Source organism: Hyperoodon ampullatus (genome assembly GCF_949752795.1).
Source record: "Hyperoodon ampullatus genome assembly, chromosome: 11".
Lineage (NCBI taxonomy): Eukaryota > Metazoa > Chordata > Mammalia > Artiodactyla > Ziphiidae > Hyperoodon > Hyperoodon ampullatus.
Genome location: NC_136924.1, coordinates 63,858,911 through 63,877,235, shown reverse-complemented (window position 1 = coordinate 63,877,235; position 18,325 = coordinate 63,858,911).

The window sequence follows — 18,325 nt, the reverse complement described above, 5'->3', positions numbered from 1 at the left end:
GCGGCATGTGGGACCCTCCCAGACCGGGGCACGAACCCGTGTCCCCTGCATCGGCAGGTGGACTCTCAACCACTGCGCCACCAGGGAGGCCCCCTGAGGTTATTTTTAGTATAATGAGGAACGAAAAATATTCTTCCTCTCCAAGCATATAGCTTGGTGTGCCTGACTATCAGTCCCAGGAGCTTTAGTGCTAGAGCTTCATTGGTGCGAGTCTGAGGTTTTCAGTAGCTTCCAATAATTTCTATACAACCTACTATGTGATGTATCTGGTATTTTAGCAGTACTTCAGAGAAGAATCTATCCTTCCCTCATTGAGAGCTATAGACCTTACTTTTCATTCTTTATTGAAGGACGCCTTTAAAATTTCTTTCTTCTTGCTTTGAACACATATTTTGGTATCAAGAATCATTTTATTGTTTGGGTTTAACACAAAGCTCTCAGGGGCTTCAATACAGAGTAAGTGAATAATTATTGTAATTTTGGCAGTTTCCGTGTTGTTGCTTCTGCTCTTATTTATGTTAAATTTGTCCCCAACAAATACCTGACCAGCATTGATGACTAGTTTTAATGTAGAAGATACCAGATGGATTCATTTTTTTTCTACATTTAGTACTTCCAATTCTATTTTGGCCTCAGATTTTTTATCTAAATAAGAAAAAATTTACTCAATTTACTGTTTTCCACCTTGAGGTTTTCTGTTTCTGGTGTTTACTTTCTGCCTGGTGTTCACTTAGTGTTTGTTTATGACTTTATCTAAATATTAGGGTGGAGTTCTATTTAATCAATGTAGATTTAACAAGTATTTATTTGGTTCTGGAAAAGCAAAGTCAAAAATGATGTAACCTTGCTATTAGGAAAAGAACTACCATTCAAATATGGGGGACGGGTTAGCTTAGATTTGCATAAAATTATAAATATTTAAATATATATATATATGCTTGTGATGTTTTATATTTAAAATATGTAATATACTATATACAATACATAACATACAGTATACAAACATAATGTAATGATACATAGCATATGTTACACATTCAATATATAAATATACTGATACTTGAAATCTGAAATAATATATAGGGCTCTTAAATAACAGAAATATACAGTGTAAGTGCAAGTATATGGGAGAGCAGAGTTGCAAGAAAAAAACAAGAATCAGGGTTTAATGAGAATTTTTGAGGATGATTGGAACTGTAGACATGGACAAGAGTAGAGAATATTCCAAGAGGAGAAACAGCAAATTCAAAGCACAGTTGTGAAACAGCATCAGTTATAGACTTGTGGTGTGAAAGGTCTTCAAAATAAATACCTTTTGATTAAGCTGGGCCATTGTACAGTTGGCTGTTTCTGTTTCATATTCCACACAGGATGCATCCTGTGATAGGAACCAGGATGAAATAGATGGTTTTCTCAGGTTAGGTCATTCCAGCTGCTTGTTAGACCAGATAGTTTTAAGTGAGAGTTTTATGAAAAAATATTTTTCTGGTAATAAATGAATTTTATTGATTGGAAACTATATTTACCTTAAATTTACTTTAAGTATAAAGATCCATGCATCTGTTTTTGATACTAAAACTTGGGATTTTGTTATAAAGTCTTAATTTCCTCTTACTTAATGATTGGTGAAGTAAATCACTTAACCCTCGAGGCCAAGATATGGTTTCTTCACACAGTAATGGAGATGTGAACTAAAAATGATTAACATGATTTCTGTCTATATTTATTGGCGTTCCTCTGTTTGCCAATAAATACAGGTGAACAGAGGAACGCCAGGGAAGATTTTATACTTTTGTCTCCTTATCAAAGTTCATATTCTTTATTTCTCTCAATACATTTGTTCAAAGTTGAATTCAAGTACACACTATTGTTACATTGTGAAGTGCTGCTTCCTCCAGAACCTTAAAATTTTGATTGCTTCTTTATTAATTACTTTAGGAATTGTTTGTTTTCTTTGTGTGGTGCTGTGGTAAGTGGACATCAAAGGGTATCTTTGCTTCTCCACATAAGCACACTAACTAAGCAGAGACCTCTGTGATTCCAATTAATATCCCTGGTCATCAATGACCAGCTTGTTTCTCTATATAAATGTAGGAGCTGCCACTGGCTGAAACTCTATGTATCCCATATAAACTCTGTCTATATGGACTTAAATGTCTGTGTATTTTATTAGAGAGCCATGTGTTTTACCCACTATCATACTAATATTCTTTTGGGGGAAGAAATCACTTTTTAATTGGAATCCAGTTTGAAAGGTTTCATTGGGCAGAGATATAGAAGCCTTGATACCTTCTGTACAACAGCACTAGTAAGTAAGCAATTTATCCACAGTAATCTATCTCAGGCTTTTTTATTGCTTATTCATTTCAGTTCATTATCATTTATCCATATTAGCACTGTCTTGGAAATATGTATTTTTAAATTGAGTAATGTTGCTTCTTCTTGCTCATTGAATATGCAATTGACACTACAATGAATGTTCAGTAGCTGCCAATATTGATGCACGACAGTGCAGTAGTAATATCCAAATTGCAAGATAACTACAGTAATTAGAGCAAATTTCTAACTTTTGAATTTTTTAAAAAATAATACAAGTTTCTTAAGTGCAATGCAGTTTCTAATGTTCATACTATATAATGGTTGACCCCCTCAGTAGAAAAGGTAATGGATAAATCAACTTGAGATACGTTAAAGTAGAGAGGAGTAGCTACTTCCAGGGGCAGCATGACATAGAGAAGAGGCAAAAATAGTCAAAAAGGCAAACTTTAAGTGCCAGGTATGAAATACCATTTATCTTATAGTAAAATAAGTGTTTCATACTTAAGCATTTATCAGTTTATCTGTTGTATGTTGTACGTTCTTTAAAATAGAATGTGAGATTTTTGTCTGTTTAGGGGTATTTGGGTGAATGCCCCCTGCCACCAGATTTTTTTCCAAGATTGAGAATACACTAGGTACTCAAGACACTTTGACTGATTGTGTTTCACATGATAGCTTTGTTTGAAGTTCATTTTTTACTAAATTTCTTACCATGTGTTTCAGAATATTTATTTTCTTAGCTCATTATCATTTTGTCATTTATAATGAAATATATAAATTTATCTATATGCCTGTGCTATGTAAATACCTACCCTTTTATTTTTCTCTACAACTCTTATATATCAAAGGTTCCTAGAAAATGTGTTATTTTTGCACAGTAAAGCATTACAGTTTAGAATTATACCTTCAATTCAGAGTTAGAGCACTTTTTTCCCTGTTCTGACACGGTAGCCGATTCAGGATGTCCGATGGAAAATTATAGCCATTCAGCAATGAAGACGAAGGAGTCATCTTTTATTGTAAAACCTTAGCCTTCTGGATGATTGTAAACTATCACAGACAGAATTGCTCCCATTGTACTCCTCGGGGGCTTTTCTCTTCTCAGAGAAGAAAAACAGAGATAGTAAAGTTTGTTTTTCTCTTAAACACTGTCTACCTGGAGACTCCAAATATGTCTCCTTGCTTCAGACTTCTTCTAGATGTTAGGCACTTTTCTCTCAAAAAGTATTAAATTGTGGGATTCAAATCAGTGTAACTCATAATGTGGTCTAGTCTACTGTCAAATCTACTGTATGGTTTACACCCAGGGAAGGCACTGTTCTATGAATAGATGTGGCAGTTTGCTTCTGGGAGAGTAAAGAGACAACAAAGAGGGTTTTGTTTTTACTTTTATTTTGTATTATTTTCTTCTTTTCTCAGTAGGTGGGCTCATACAGGGCAAGTTTTCTGGTTAGCTACCCAAGAACCACAATGAACCACATAGTTATGGCCACTCACAACACAGAAGATACTCTCCATCTTCTATAGAAGCTCTTGTGTGACAACCCATCCCTTTTATTCCTTTAATTTGTCTGGTAAAGTAGAAAGGAAAGTTAATGGATTTGCTAAGAATGATCAATACCCTATAGCCTAGTGTTCTACCTTTCTTACTGTATTTCCCTTCCTCAGCACATCTATTTTTATTCACAGATTTTTGCAAATCTAGATTTTCAGGATTTGTAGGAATCAATAAACCATTTGCACCATCATGGTTTAAGGTAAAGATCATTTATTAATAAATAAATAAATAAGTAAATGATAACTTATAATTTAAAATTTTATGCCTGGACAGGGTGTATCCTCTTTGACAACAATTTTTGAAAATTTTGTGTAAAACCTAATTTTGTCTCAGGTTAGAAAATTCCTAAAGTCAAGAGCCAACTAATTTTATTATTAAACTAATGGAATATAATTTTACTGTTAATAACAATATTATCATGGTAATAGATGATATCTTAAATTTTAATAGTCAGCAAGTTTTTCCACTCCCTTCACATGGGCAAGTAAAGTATGTGCTTCTTCCATATGTAAGGAAATCGTATCTTACATATGTTAGGTGAGATTTTTACAGATAACATAGCCGAAATATGGCAGTTGCATTTGAAAAATTCCAAAATGACAAGCATTCGTCATGATATTTAAGATCCTTTGGAAAAAGATATTTCAAATCTCTGTTAGTAATATATAAACTAGGAAATAAAACTCTTATTAGAAAAAACTTAAGCCTCAGTAAGAAGGATTTCAATTTTGTATAATTAATTTTTAATAAAATTTTAGAATTTTTGAGCTGGAGGAAAATTTGAAGATAATCACAGTCAGTTCTCTAGTTTTACATATGAGGAGATGGAGGCATGGGAATTGTAAATGTAAACTTTAGTTTTGCAATTAGTGAAAAATTTGGGGAATAACTTTTCATATTCAAAACCCTACTTTTCCTTAGTGTCCATATTTGTTTATGTTCTATAGTCAGGTTGTACAAAGAACTACAACCCCAGACTCATAAGTGGCTTCTCTGCACATGGATTTAGCCTGATTATAGAATCAAATGCTGAAGGAAAGTGTGAACCTGAATTCCATCAGAGAAAGCTATTATCATAATTTATTATGAACATGATTCATTATATCATCACTAAGATGGGAACACAACCTGTATTATAAGGGCTACATAGCCTCTACTTCTCACACCATATTTTAGAAACCTTAAACCCAAAGTATGACAGGTATATATAAAGAGAATTGATTTAAACTCCCTTAAAAATGCAAATGCATTCATAACGTTAAATCTGCACATATATTCAACCACTGACTTGGACTTCTAAACAGTTTGAATTTTCTTACAAACCTTTTTTTTTGATGGACTTTCCATACTTATTTTTTATAAGGGGTTCAGTTTTGTCATTAGAGACACAAATGCATCCTCAGGAAGTTTACATATATGTCAGAAGAGCTTAGTAAATCATCTTTGACAGAGAATAAATTCTTTACAGAATAACAATGAAAAGACAGATGGTTATCAACATACGTTTCTTGGTCTTAGTTTTCCTCATAGCAGTGAAAACAAATCCAAACGTATCACTTATTCTTTCCTCCAGTTTATACATGAAATGAGTATTGGGAAAGGTTAGGGCACGACATTCCAATTCTAGGATTCCCGAACCTCCTCATTGTTGCCGTTAATTAAAGGAGGTATTTGACATAAAACCAGATTGAAATTCAGCTCTAAGTCATTTCCACACTCATAACTGCAACACTTTTTGATAGAATTGGGTCAGGATAAACACTTAATGATAACTGAGGTTCAAAGTCCATGGTGTTATAGTCAAAGTTACTATAAATATATATGATCGCCTATTTGAGGCAGTATTTCTCTTGAAAAGAAGTCCTGTGGGTTTTTTTTAATTAATCATAGTGATTTACAGCTGCTGTGAATTATATCTGCAACTGAATTAGTGACTTTATATTGACATTAGATATTTTCTAAAATTTTTGTAGTCCATAAATCAAATAACCTCATAATTTTTAGCACTCAGAATCACATTAAAAATATACTATAGAACTTGTTTATTTCTCAATTATTTTTTGTACAGTCAACTAGTTGTCAAGAAGTTTTTCATGAGAAAGAGAGAGAGAACTCAGTTTATTCCAAAAGAGATCTGTCGTTGGATCTGTCATCTCTGTAATTTGTAAATGAATTCAAAAGCAGTTTGCGGCTTGAGAAATCTTGATGTTGCTGTGGTGTCATTTAATGATGATGACAATGATGATGACAGCAGTAGCAACAGATATTATTTATGAAATGCCTGTGTAAGGCCAGGCTTTCCCATACTTTAATCTCATTTGGTAGAGAATTCACCAATGAGAAAATATGGTATAAAGGAATGATATTGGATATTGGTATAAAACTAAGAAAAAAATTTGAGACAATACAAATGCTAAAAATAATCCCTGAAAGCAATTCTATTAACACAAAACTATATTGTTAATAACAGTTTTGTTTCTAAAACAAAACCACTGGTGAAGGGAAAAAGAAGTTAAATGTTAAAAATTTTATCTGAACTGAAAGTAATCAGGAGTAATACACTTTTCAAGTAGTCTGGGAAATCATGGTGATAAAATCTCAAATTTTAACCAAAAATACGAAAGCATGCATATTTTTCAAGTTATTTCTAAAGAGGCAAATTTGAGGGAGATAAAAAAAAAGCAGAGGCGTGAAAAGTAGACAGGAACTTCGGATGGAGCCTTGACATCGTAGCAGGTATTAGATGGATCCTTCTGACTTGAACCACTAAGAAGCAAAGACGGTAAGCACACATGAAGCACCTGTTTATCAGGCATCAGACAGCACAGGGCTGTGATGCTTGAGAAAAAGGAACATAAGAGGTCACATCCACATTTGCTTTCTGTGGGTCACTACCCAAATTGTGACATAAAGAATAGGAGCCTAGACAGAACAGAGACCTAACTAGAAGACACATGGAGAGGGTTGGAGGCTGGGGCTCCTGAATCAGCTGGAATTTGTAGGACAGGAAATCAGTGATGAAGACTTTGCACAGATAAGCAGATCTGGAGCTCTGCACAGGATCCTCCTTGAGGTTTTGCCTGAAGACTAAGCTGTGCGTGCACTGAGACAGTCGCTGTGAGGCCAGGAAGAGAACAGCTAATGGGGAACAGTGAAGGTACCTAACTGAACATCTGGGTATTTTATTATAACCCTAGAAAGATGTTTTAGAAGTAGGACGTCTCTAACTCTTAAGTGAGGAATAGTCTGGATCCTGCCTAATGATAACTGAAACTAATGTTTGACAGGATCAAGCTGATTTGCTTGTTTGCCAGAACAAAACTCAATAAGATTTAGATGGATGCAACAAAATAAAAATACAGAATCTACCTTGCTCAGAATAGAATTAAAATGACCAGACACTGCACCTTATGAAAATAAATGCCAAAATAGAGACTCAAGGATACCCAAGTGAAGTTTCTGTGGCAAACAGAGAAGATGTATGAAGAATGTATCAAGTACCTATAGGAGGATCACAGTACAGACCTGTCTCTCCAGCTGCTCGCTCTCCATCTCTCTTTCTTTCTAGATAAATAGATAGATAAAAATAGATAAGTTAGACAGATATAGGTACACAAATGGTTTGAATATTTCTTGTCAGTTACCCTGACAGTTTCGTAGTGATTGTTTTTTAACATCTTTATTGGGGTATACTTGATTTACAATGGTGTGTTAGTTTCTGCTTTATAACAAAGTGAATCAGTTATACATATACATATGTTCCCATATCTCTTCCCTCTTGCATCTCCCTCCCTCCCACCCTCCCTATCCCACCCCTCTAGGTCACAAAGCACCGAGCTGATCTCCCTGTGCTATGCAGCTACTTCCCACTATCTATCTACCTTACGTTTGGTAGTGTATATATGTCCATGCCACTCTCTCACTTTTTCACAGCTTATCCTTCCCCCTCTCCATATTCTCAAGTCCATGCTCTAGTAGGTCTGTGTCTTTATTCCCATCTTACCCCTAGGTTCTTCATGACCTTTTTTTCCCCTTAGATTCCATATATATCTGTTAGCATACGGTATTTGTTTTTATCTTTCTGACTTACTTCACTCTGTATGACAGACTCTAGGTCCATCCACCTCACTACAAATAACTCAATTTCGTTTCTTTTTATGACTGAGTAATATTCCATTGTACATATGTGCCAAATCTTCTTCATCCATTCATCCGGTGATGGACACTTAGGTTGCTTCCATCTCCTGGCTATTGTAAATAGAGCTGCAATGAACATTTTGGTACATGACTCTTTGAATTATGGTTTTCTCAGGGTATATGCCCAGTAGTGGGATTGCTGGGTCATATGGTAGTTTTATTTGTAGTTTTTTGAGGAACCTCCATACTGTTCTCCATAGTGGCTGTATCAATTTACATTCACACCAGCAGTGCAAAAGTGTTCCCTTTTCTCCACACCTTCTCCAGCATTTGTTTGTAGATTTTTTGATGATGGCCATTCTGACCAATGTGAGATGATACTTCATTGTAGTTTTGATTTGCATTTCTCTAATGATTAATGATGTTGAGCTTTCTTTCATGTGTTTGTTGGCAATCTGAATATCTTCTTTGGAGAAGTGTCTATTTAGGTCTTCTGCCCATTTTTGGATTAGGTTGTTTGTTTTTTTGTTATTGACCTGCATGAGCCGCTTATGAATTTTGGAGATTAATCCTTTGTCAGTTGCTTCATTTGCAAACATTTTCTCCCATTCTGAGGGTTGTCTTTTGGTCTTGTTTATGAGTTCATTTGCTGTGCAAAAGCTTGCAAGTTTCATTAGGTCCCATTTGTTTATTTTTATTTCCATTTCTCTGTGAGGGGGGTCAAAAAGGATCTTGCTGTGATTTATATCACAGAGTGTTCTGCCTATGTTTTTCTCTAAGAATTTGATAGTGTCTGGCCTTACATTTAGATCATTAATCCATTTTGAGCTTATTTTTGTGTATGGTGTTAGGGAGTGTTCTAATCTCATACTTTTACATGTAGCTGTCCAGTTTTCCCAGCACCACTTATTGAAGAGGCTGTCTTTTCTCCACTGTATATGCTTGCCTCCTTTATCAAAGATAAGCTGAACATATGTGTGTTGGTTTATCTCTGGGCTTTCTATCCTGTTCCATTGATCTATATTTCTGCTTTTGTGCCAGTACCATACCGTTTTGATTACTGTAGCTTTGTAGTATAGTTTGAAGTCAGGGAGCTGGATTCCTCCAGCTCCATTTTTCATTCTCAAGATTGCTTTGGCTATTCGGGGTCTTTTGTGATTCCATACAAATTGTGAAATTCTTTGTTCTAGTTCTGTGATAGGGATTGTACTAAATCTGTAGATTGTTTTGGGTAATATGGTCATTTTCACAATGTTGATTCTTGCAATCCAAGAACATGGTATATCTCTCCATCTATTTGTATCATCTTTAATTTCTTTCATCAGTGTCTTATAATTTTCTGCCTACAGGTCTTTTGTCTCCTTAGGTTAGGTTTATTCCTAGATATTTTATTCTTTTTGTTGCAATGGTAAATGGGAGTGTTTTCTTAATTTCATTTTCAGATTTTTCATCATGAGTGTATAGGAATGCCAGAGATTTCTGTGCATTAATTTTGTATCCTGCTACTTTACCAAATTCATTGATTAGCTCTAGTAGTTTTCTGGTAGCATCTTTGGGATTCTCTATGTATAGTATCATGTCTTCTGCAAACAGTGACAGCTTTACTTCTTCTTTTCCGATTTGGATTCCTTTTATTTCTTTTTCTTCTCTGATTGCTGTGCCTAAACTTCCAAAACTATGTTGAATAAGAGTGGTGAGAGTGGGCAACCTTGTCTTGTTCCTGATCTTAGTGGAAATGGTTTCAGTTTATCACCACTGAGGACGATGTTGGCTGTGGGTTTGTCATATATGGCCTTTATTATGTTGAGGAAAGTTCCTTCTTTGCCTACCTACTGCAGGGTTTTTATCATAAATGGGTGTTGAATTTTGTTGAAAGCTTTCTCTGCATCTATTGAGATGATCATATGGTTTTTCTCCTTCAATTTTTAATATGGTGTATCACGTTGAGTGATTTGCGTATATTGTAGAATCCTTGCATTCCTGGAATAAACCCCACTTGATCATGGTGTATGATCCATTTAATGTGCTGTTGGATTCTCTTTGCTAGTATTTTGTTGAGGATTTTTGCATCTATGTTCATCAGTGATATTGGCCTGTAGTTTTCTTTGTGACATCTTTGTCTGGTTTTGGTATCAGGGTGATGCTGGCCTCATAGAATGACTTTCGGAGTGTTCCTCCCTCTGCTATATTTTGGAAGAGTTTGAGAAGGACAGGTGTTAGCTCTTCTCTAAAGGTTTGTTAGAATTCGCCTGTGAAGCCAACTGGTCCTGGGCTTTTGTTTATTGGAAGATTGTTAATCACACTCTCAATTTCAGTGCTTGTGATTGGTCTGTTCATCTTTTCTATTTCTTCCTGGTACAGTCTTGGCAGGTTGTGCATTTCTAAGAATTTGTCCATTTCTTCCAGGGTGTCCATTTTATTGGCATAGAGTTGCTTGTAGTAATCTCTCATGATCCTTTGTATTTCTGCAGTGTCAGTTGTTACTTCTCCTTTTTCATTTCTAATTCTATTGATTTGAGTCTTCTCCCTTTTTTTCTTGATGAGTCTGGCTAATGGTTTATCAATTTTGTTTATCTTCTCAAAGAACCAGCTTTTAGCTTTATTAATCTTTGCTATCATTTCCATCATTTCTTTTTCATTCATTTCTGATCTGATCTTTATGATTTCTTTCCTTCTGCTAACTTTCGAGTTTTTTGTTCTTTCTCTAATTGCTTTAGGTGCAAGGTTATGTTGTTTCTTTGAGATGTTTCCTGTTTCTTAAGGTAGGATTGTATTACTATAAACTTCCCTCTTAGAACTGCTTTTGCTGCATCCCATAGGTTTTGGGTTGTCGTGTCTCCATTGTCATTTGTTTCTAGGTATTTTTTGATTTCCTCTTTGATTTCTTCACTGATCACTTCATTATTAAGTAGTGTATTATTTAGCCTCTATGTGTTTGTATTTTTTACAGATCTTTTCCTGTAATTGATATCTAGTCTCATAGCATTGTGGTCAGAAAAGATACTTGATACTATTTCAATTTTCTTAAATTTAGCAAGGCTTGATTTGTGACCCAAGATATGATCTATCCTGGAGAATGTTCCATGAGCACTTGAGAAAAATGTGTATTCTGTTGTTTTTGGATGGAATGTCCTACAAATATCAAATAATCCATCTTGTTTAATGTATCATTTAAAGCTTGTGTTTCCTTATTTATTTTCATTTTGGATGATCTATCCATTTGTGAAAAGTGGGGTGTTAAAATCCCCTACTATGAATGTGTTACTGTCGATTTCCCCTTTTATGGCTGTTTGTATTTGCCTTATGTATTGAGGTGCTCCTATGTTGCGTACATAAATATTTACAATTGTTATATCTTCTTCTTGGATCGATCCCTTAATCATTATGTAGTGTCCTTTTTTGTCTCTTGTAATAGTCTTTATTTTAAAATCTATTTTGTCTGATATGAGAATTGCTACTCCAGCTTTCTTTTGATTTCCATTTACATGGAATATCTTTTTCCATGCCCTCACTTTCAGTCTGTATGTGTCCCTAGGTCTGAAGTGGGTCTCTTGTAGACAGCATATATATGGGTCTTGTTTTTGTATCCATTCAGCCAGTCTGTGTCTTTTGGTGGGAGCATTTAATCCATTTACATTTAAGGTAATTATCGATATGTATGTTCCTATTCCCATCTTCTTAATTGTTTTGGGTTTGTTATTGTAGGTCTTTTCCTTCTGTTGTGTTTCTTGCCTAGAGAAGTTCCTTTAGCATTTGTTGTAAAGCTGGTTTGGTGGTGCTGAACTCTCTCAGGTTTTGCTTGTCTGTAAAGGTTTTAATTTCTCCATCAAATCTGAATGAGATCCTTGCTGGGTAGAGTAATCTTGGTTGTAGGTTTTTCTTTTCTCCTTCATCACTTTAAGTATGTCCTGCTACTCCCTTCTGTCTTGCAGAGTTTCTACTGAAAGATCAGCTGTTAACCTTATGGGGATTCCCTTGTGTGTTCTTTTTCCCTTGCTGCTTTTAATCTTTTCTTTGTATTTAATTTTTGACAGTTTGATTAATATGTGTCTTGGCATGTTTCTCCTTGGATTTATCCAGTATGGGACTCTCTGTGTTTCCTGGACTTGATTAATTATTTCCTTTCCCATATTAGGAAAGTTTTCAACTATAATCTCTTCAAATATTTTCACAGTCCCTTTCATTTTCTCTTCTTCTTCTGGACTACTATAATTCGAATGGTGGTGTGTTTAGTGTTGTCCCAGAGGTCTCTGAGACTGTCCTCAGTTCTTTTCATTCTTTTTTCTTTCTTTTGCTGTGCAGTAGTTATTTCCACTATTTTATCTTCCAAGTCACTTATCGGTTACTTTGCCTCAGTTATTCTGCTATTGATCCCTTCTAGAGTATTTTTAATTTCATTTATTGTGTTGTTCATCGTTGCTTGTTTCTTTAGTTCTTCTAGGTCCTTGTTAAGTGTTTCTTGCATTTTCTCTATTCTATTTCCAAGATTTTGGATCATCTTTACTATCATTATTCTGAATTCTTTTTCAGGTAGACTGCCTATTTCCTCTTCATTTGTTAGGTCTGGTGGGTTTTTATCTTGCTCCTTCATCTGCTGTGTGTTTTTCTGTCTTCTCATTTTGCTTATCTTACTGTGTTTGGGGTCTCCTTTTCACAGGCAGCAGGTTCGTAGTTCCCGTTGTTGTTGGTGTCTGTCCCCAGTGGCTAAAGTTGGTTCAGTGGGTTGTGTAGGCTTCCTGGTGGAGGGGACTAGTGCCTGTGTTCTGGTGGATGAGGCTGGATCTTGTCTTTCTGGTGGGCAGGTCCACGTCTGGTGGTGTGTTTTGGGGTGTCTGTGGCCTTATTATGATTTTTAGGCAGCCTATCTGCTAATGGGTGGGGTTGTGTAGATCTGTCTTGCTAGTTGTTTGCCATAGGGTGTCCAGCACTGTAGCTTGCTGGTTGTTGAGTGAAGCTGGGTCTTGGTGTTGAGACGGAGGCCTTTGGGAGATTTTCGCCATTTGATATTACGTGGAGCTGGGAGCTCTCTTATGGACCAGTGTCCTGAAGTTGGCTCTCCACCTCAGAGGCACAGCACTGACTCCTGGCTGGAGCACCAAGAGCCTTTCATCCACACGGCTCAGAATAAAAGGCAGAAGAAGTAGAAAGAAAGAAAGATGATAAAATAAAATAAGATAAGATAAAATAATTAAAATAAAAAATAATTAAGAAAAAAAATTGTTTTTAAGTTAAAAAAAAAAAAAACGGACGGACAACACCCTAGGACAAATGGGGAAAGCAAAGCTATACAGGCAAAATCTCACACGGAAGCATACACGTACACACTCAGAAATAGAGGAAAAGGGGAAAAAATAATAAATCTTGCTCTCAAAATCCACCTCCTCAATTTGGGATGATTCGTTGTCTATTCAGGTATTCCACCGATGCAGGGTACATCAAGTTGACTGTGGAGATTTAATCCGCTGCTCCTGAGGCTGTTATGGGAGATTTCCCTTTCTCTTCTTCGTTTGCACAGCTCCCGGGGTTTAGCTTTGGATTTGGCTCCGCCTCTGCGTGTAGGTCGCTGGAGGGCGTCTGTTCTTTGCTCAGACAGGACGGGGTTAAAGGAGCAGCTGATTCGGGGGCTCTGGCTCACTCAGGCCGGGGGAAGGGAGGGGCATGGAGTGTGCGGTGAGCCTGCAGCGGCAGTGGCCAGCATGACGTTGCACCAGCCTGAGGCGTGCCGTGCGTTCTCCCAGGGAAGTTGTCCCTGGATCACGGAACCCTGGCAGTGGTGGGCTGCACAGGCTTCCCGGAAGGGTGGTGTGGATAGTGACCTGAGCTCTCACACAGGCTTCTTGATGGTGGCAGCTGCAGCCTTAACATCTCATGCCCGTCTCTGGGGTCCGCACTGTTAGCCATGGCTCGCGCCCATCTCTTGAGCTCCTTTAAGTAGCGCTCTTAATCCCCTCTCCTCGCGCACCAGGAAACAAAGAGGCAAGAAATAGTCTCTTGCCTCTTCGGCAGGTCCAGAGTTTTTCCTGGAGTCCCTCCCGGCTAGCCGTGGTGCACTAGACTAACCCCTTCAGGCTGTGTTCAGCTCCCAGCCCTGCCCGCCCCAGCGGGTAAGCAGACAAGCCTCTTGGGCTGGTGAGTGCTGGTCGGCACCGATCCTCTGTGTGGGAATCTCTCCACTTTGCCCTCCGCACCCCTGTTGCTGTGCTCTCCTCCGCGGCTCTGAAGCTTCTCCCCTCTGCCACCCGCAGTCTCCACCCATGAAGGGGATTCCTAGTGTGTGGAAACCTTTCCTTCTTCACGGCTGTCACCCACTGGTGCAGGTCCCGTCCCTATTCTTTTGTCTTTGTTTATTCTTTTTTCTTTTGCCCTACCCAGGTACGTGGGGAGTTTCTTGCCTTTTGGGAGGTCTGAAGTCTTCTGCCAGCGTTCAGTGGGTGTTCTGTAGGAGTCGTTCCATGTGTAGATGAATTTCTGGTGTATCTGTGGGGAGGAAGGTGATCTCCACATCTTACTCTTCCGCCATCTTCCCCTTCTCCTCTGTAGTGATTTTTATAACTGGGTATTCAAAATAAACAAACAACATCTGTCTTTGTTGTTCTAAGACCTAAATTCATAAATGACCTGCAATATAGAAGACTCTTGACTTTTCTTATTTAAATCATTCCCTTTTTGAAGTACTTAGAGAGTTGTACAATAAATAGCAATTTACCAAAAACCTAATAGTACTTTTTTTTTTTTTTATAAATTAGTCCTTTTTGGGTCCGCCTGCTTCTCTCGCCATAATATTTTGTGATAAAAATTAAAGCCACCTTATTATGTATTTTTCTTTTCTCAGGTTATAGTCCAGATTGACAATTAAATATAAATAAGCAATTATCCAAATTTATCTAATATAGATTTAAGTTTCCTGGGAACTTTGACATATAGATGAGAGGTACTGTGGAGAAAGAATATATGGCCCTGTCTGATTGAGTATGAAATGACTGGACTCTTGCACCTGTGCTCCTTAACTGATCATTTTGAAGATCAGAGGAAAGCAACATTTTTAAATAAAGATATGGATTTAAATATGGTATCTGTCAGAAGATAAATATTGAAATGTATTCTTTATAGTACCTTATTTGTTTTTGTGGGATGTGTGCTATATATGCTAATGGACTGATTTGGTTAGACACTGAAGAAAGAATCAACATATATGTGGTAGCCCCTTGAATACATCTTTGTAAATGTTCTTTCTTTGAGCTGAACCTGAGATGATGAGGTTTAAGTAGAATTGTCAAAGTTACTGTGAACCAAACTTTTCTTCATCTGTACTCTACCACTCCTGGAACCTAGGGAGGAGAAAATGATGCATGAATATGTGTGAGTGTTGAGTCTATATATGTATGAGTGCATATATGTATTTGTAGTCAAAAGGTTAGGGAAACAAAGAAAGACTGTAAATTAGTACTGGTAAGCACTATTCAATATATGAAACAGGCAAACATTTCTTACCAAGATATCTGATTATTCTCTTTGTTTAAAATAGAAGGGGTTAAACATTCAGAGGATTCATTAACTGAAGAATCCTAGTGAAGTCTGATTACTTGTTACACGTGATTTGTTTAAACACATTTAGAAATGAATCAAGTGCAAAAAGGACATATCTTGAAGTATTGTGGGCTTTTGATCATAAAATATATTCTGAAGGTTGAAGACTTTATTTCCTGTGGGGTTCATTTGGGAAGCGCATATCTCCTTCCCTACTCTTGCCAATAACTCTCCTGCAGGGATGTCCCCAAGTAAAAACAACAAGAAAGGAAGCAAATGCAGGAAGGATTGGAAGAGTAAAATCTTCACTGAGGCCTCCATTGTGCATTTGAAGTAAAAACAGCAGCTTGGTGACTCCTTCATACTTGTATTAAACCTAAATTACTTTGGACTTAGTAAACAGGGCATTCCACTAGGTTAGGTGAAATAAACAGGCTTTCTGATTTTATTTTCAACTTCAAAATAAATGCTTTCACTTGTTAACACAGATTTGTATTCCCTTAAGTTCTATGTGGGTTTGAGTACTGAACATTTTTTATTTCACTGTAGTTGGAAATAAAATATGCAATATCTAACACTGCTGAACTACCATGGAAAATACATCCAACAACAATATAACTGAAAATTTTTATAGCTGTAAGTAAATCATCTTTAAAATACACCAAATTGCCTTTCCAATATTAAGCATTTAAAATTTATTCAACTATATAAATACATATATATAGTATAAATATAGCCCTTTTCATGCAAAGGACTAAAGACATTTGAATTGAAGAATATTAGTATATTTTAATTCATTACTAACTTTAGCTTATAATGTTTCAAAGTGGCAGGTAAAAGTACAACATACTTGTTTTTGAGACCTGAGAAGTGATAAACAGATACAGAGTGTTTTTACTATACTGTCTTATTAATACAAGATAGAATTATTTGATGGCTACCCATACCTTTAGAAAGATGGACTTTGACCTAATTTTTTAGCCAGTGGTTCATTTAAACATTGCTCTTTTTCTGACTTTGTCCTAATTAAAGTTGCTTCTTCTAGTTCTGTCCTAATTAGTTAGAGGCAATATCATTTTCCAAACAAATGGGTAGATTAGAAGTATAGACCAACCATGGGGGAATAAAGAAAATATAGGCTAGGTAAATCTATGAAAATTTAGTAAATTGAGTTTACTTAACCTAACTTGCTTGTTTGGCACATGCCAGAAGTAACCCAGAAGTGCCCCAAATTACCATTGATCAATAGTTTGAAATTACAGCATTTGAACTTTAACCTTTAATTCTGCTGTGTTATCCTCTGTGTTCCATCATTAGATTTTGTGGAATTATTAATTCTAGAAGTAGACCAATATTGTTCAGACTTGGAAACTTTTAAAAGTGAACCGTTTTTATTTACAGGGATCTTAAAAACGGAAGGAAATTGTATTTTGGGTTGCAGTAAGCAGACGCCCCTTTATATGCAGTGAGGGGCACTGAGGGAACTGGCAAAATTATAGAGTGTGGAATATTCGTATCCTTGGATATTTAATACTTCATTATGATGAAATAGGACAGAAGCCAAACTAAGACTCTGCATCATTGGGGGCAGTCCTCTATATTGGAAAGAGCACTGAATGTCCCATGTTAAGATTAGTGACAATTGTGAGAGCTCCTTCACCAATTTTTTGTTTCATTTTGGTGAATCACTTAACTGATTCATACTTTAGTTTGCTTAATTATAAATTAAGAGTATTGGCCTTTCTTTAAGACACCTTCTAACTCTAAAATTCTAGACCCCTTGCTAGCAATTTATCATAGACACTTGAAACTACTGACTTGAATTTTTTTTTTACCTGTATAAATAATCTTTCAAGTGCATATTACTTAGGTGACAATTCAGTGCAAATGCATATAAGCTTCCTCTTAGTCATCCCAACAATAGCCACGTATAACGAAGTGGTAAAATAGTCCTCCTCTGCTCCTGTAGTTAACACGTGGGATGTTGTATGAACATGGAATAGTTGTTTTTCTCTGTAATTTACAATGTAGAACTTGCGGTCAAATTTTTGGAACCACGTTGGGAATTCTTAAAGGGCTTATCCTTACGATGCGTGGATTATGATAAAAAAAAGTTTACAGAAATATAAGATCCCTAGTGTAGTGTACTTCATAGAGACTCCAGAGACAGGCATCTTTTTAAGTAGGATGATCATAGGCTCTGGTTTACCCTGGTATGCCTGTTGCCCCAGTGTAATTCTTAATAGTGCCCCTTTTCATTCTCAAAAGTGTCCTTTTTGGTTGATAAAAATATTTCCAGTCTATCTCTGTGTAATTTGAGGGAAGTTATTTCCATCATATCTTTAATAAGCCATTTCATAATACGTAAAATAACACATATTAAAGGTATTCTCTTTTACATCATACTTATACCTCAAAGACTTCATTGAAACTCCTTCCCAATTGCCGTGTTTCTTTGTTTGGTTTTCATGTTAATTCTTTGTAATTGTATTGTTACAGCATTGGTGTTTCTTTGCATTTTCCTCTCATTTTCTTTTTTTTTTTTTTGGCAATAACGAAATGAAATGTTTAATCTATTCCTTGAACAGTGTTACATCTACAAACTTGATCACAACCTACAAGATATATGAAATCAAGTTTGACTGAGAATTTTATTAATACTTGAAACATAGCTTGCAAAAGAGATGTGTTTCTGCCTAAATTGTGTTTATTGAATTTTCTATTTTTTAAAAAACTGGATGGAAAGGCCATTAACTTCATTCTGTAGGTTGTTCTCCCAACACT